Below are 2,500 nucleotides of genomic sequence, written 5' to 3'. Positions count from 1 at the left end.
TCAGAGGTTCGAAGACGATCAGATACCGTCCTAGTTCTGACTATAAACGATGCCAACCAGCGATCGGGGGGCGTTACTTTGACGACCCCTCCGGCAGCTTGCGGGAAACCAAAGTCTTTGGGTTCCGGGGGAAGTATGGTTGCAAAGCTGAAACTTAAAGGAATTGACGGAAGGGCACCACCAGGCGTGGAGCCTGCGGCTTAATTTGACTCAACACGGGGAATCTCACCCGGCCCGGACACAGTGAGGATTGACAGATTGAGAGCTCTTTCTTGATTCTGTGGGTGGTGGTGCATGGCCGTTCTTAGTTGGTGGAGCGATTTGTCTGGTTAATTCCGATAACGAACGAGACTCTGGCTTGCTAACTAGTTACGCGACCCTATCGGTCGGCGTTGAACTTCTTAGAGGGACTAGTGGCGCTTAGCCACACGAGATTGAGCGCGAGTCATCAGCTCGCGTTGATTACGTCCCTGCCCTTTGTACACACCGCCCGTCGCTACTACCGATTGAATGGTTTAGTGAGGTCCTCCGATTGGACCTGGCGCGTTCGGCAACGGCCGCGCCGGCGTCCGAGAAGACGATCTAACTTGATCATTTAGAGGAAGTAAAAGTCGTAACAAGGTTTCCGTAGGTGAACCTGCGGAAGGATCATTACCGGCCGATCGCCGATCGAGTGGTCGTGCGTTCGACAGGTGGAGAAGGCTCCGTATCTTGGCGGCCGCGCACGCCCTTCGTCGCTGTTGAGGCGCACGCGATTGCACTTCGGTCACCCTGTTTCGTTCTGCGCCGAGTGCCGTGGCCATGTGCCAGGCTGGCTTCATGCGTCGCCTACGGCTGGCGACCGCTCGGCCACCGCTTTTTTCGACTGTGCAATCCGGCTGGGTCGCGCTTGTCCAACTGACGAAGTCACGGAGGGCTCTTGGCGGTGGATCACTCGGCTCGCGAGTCGATGAAGGACGCAGCTAGCTGCGTGAATTAATGTGAATTGCAGGACACATTGAGCATCGACGTTCTGAACGCAAATTGCGGCACCGGGTCAATCCCGGCGCCACGCCCGCCTCAGGGTCGCGTTGTAACGTTCCCGCGCGGCGACGCGTCGGGCCGGTGCGGTGTCGGCCGTTGCCACGGTCGTCCCGCCCAGGACAGCACGAACGCAGTGTCAGCGCGCGAAACCGAACGCGGCGTGCGTCTCGTTACGAGTCGGCCTCGAAGAGGATCCCGGCCCGGAGCAGCACGGCTCGCGTTCGGGCGCGGCGCTCGCACGAGCTTCGGTGGCGCGCGCGTGTCTCTCGCAAACGAGGCACTGGATTATCGGCCTGAGGTCGGACGAGGCTACCCGCTGAATTTAAGCATATTACTAAGCGGAGGAAAAGAAACTAACGAGGATTCCCCCAGTAACGGCGAGTGAAGTGGGAAGTGCCCATCGCCGAATCCGCGCGCCTCTGCGGCGCGTGGAATTGTGGCGTAAGGAATTCGCTGCGCGTACGTCGTTCGCCGCCCGCGTCCTTCTGATCGAGGCCTCGTCCCGGTGCGGGTGTCAGGCCCATGGTGGCGGCGAGGGCGCGCGCTCTGCGTCTTCCCAGAGTCGGGTTGTTTGGGAATGCAGCCCAAAGCGGGTGGTAAACTCCATCTAAGGCTAAATACTGTCGCGAGACCGATAGCGAACAAGTACCGTGAGGGAAAGTTGAAAAGCACTTTGAAGAGAGAGTTAAAGAGTACGTGAAACCGTCGAGAGGCAAACGGGAGGGCCTGTCGAGTCGCGCGACGCTTTCAGCTGAAGCCGAGCGGAGCGTGTGGGCGTGCGGAGCCTTGCGGCCCGTCGTTCGCGCTGTCCTCCGAGCAGCTCCAGCGCACTAGCGCCGTGCGAAGGCCGCGACCGTCTGGGAGGCGGCGAGAAGGCCGCGCGCAAGGTAGCCCGCCCCCGGGTGGGTGTTATAGGCGCGCGGACACGTCGGCCCGTCGCCCGGGCGAGGAGGGATCGCCGCGTCTGCCCTTCGTGGGCCGGGCGTCCCGTCCGAGCCGGTGCGTCGCCGGTTGGGGACTGTGCTCAGTGCCCAGTTGCGGCGTGTCGGTTGCGGGTGGGCAGCGCCGCGCGAGACGCACGGGGTCCGCGGCTAACGTCAGCCACCTTCCCGACCCGTCTTGAAACACGGACCAAGGAGTCTAACGTGCGCGCGAGCCACGGGGCAGTGCGAAACCCATGGGCGCAGTGAAAGTGAATGTCGGCGCGGTCCGGCGGAGGTGAGATGCCGTCTCTCTGGACGGCCGCATCACCGGCCGATCTCGTCCGCTCTGCCGGAGAGGTCGAGCGAGAGCGTGCGCGTTGGGACCCGAAAGATGGTGAACTATGCCTGAGGAGGTTGAAGCCAGAGGAAACTCTGGTGGAGGACCGTAGCGATTCTGACGTGCAAATCGATCGTCAAATTTGGGTATAGGGGCGAAAGACTAATCGAACCATCTAGTAGCTGGTTCCCTCCGAAGTTTCCCTCAGGATAGCTGG

At 61.3% G+C, this 2,500-nt stretch overlaps 2 non-coding genes and 1 pseudogene across 2 annotated transcripts in view; all 3 read left to right on the top strand.

The window, feature by feature from the left end:
* LOC145915074 (small subunit ribosomal RNA) overlaps positions 1-654 on the top strand; it is a 1,654-nt pseudogene extending 1,000 nt beyond the window's left edge.
* A 260-nt stretch (positions 655-914) lies between these two features.
* Positions 915-1,068, top strand: LOC145914973 (5.8S ribosomal RNA). The gene has a single exon (XR_014403430.1). It is a non-coding gene; the product is annotated as a 5.8S ribosomal RNA (ribosomal RNA).
* Positions 1,069-1,312: 244 nt separating this feature from the next.
* LOC145915122 (large subunit ribosomal RNA) overlaps positions 1,313-2,500 on the top strand; it is a 3,686-nt gene continuing 2,498 nt past the window's right edge. The window contains exon 1 of the ribosomal RNA XR_014403570.1: positions 1,313-2,500. This exon is cut by the window's right edge and continues 2,498 nt beyond it. This is a non-coding gene — a ribosomal RNA (large subunit ribosomal RNA).

The sequence above is a fragment of the Ascidia mentula genome, assembly GCF_947561715.1.
Source record: "Ascidia mentula chromosome 2 unlocalized genomic scaffold, kaAscMent1.1 SUPER_2_unloc_1, whole genome shotgun sequence".
NCBI classification, from domain to species: Eukaryota; Metazoa; Chordata; class Ascidiacea; order Phlebobranchia; family Ascidiidae; genus Ascidia; species Ascidia mentula.
This window is presented reverse-complemented; position numbering and strand designations above follow the sequence as displayed.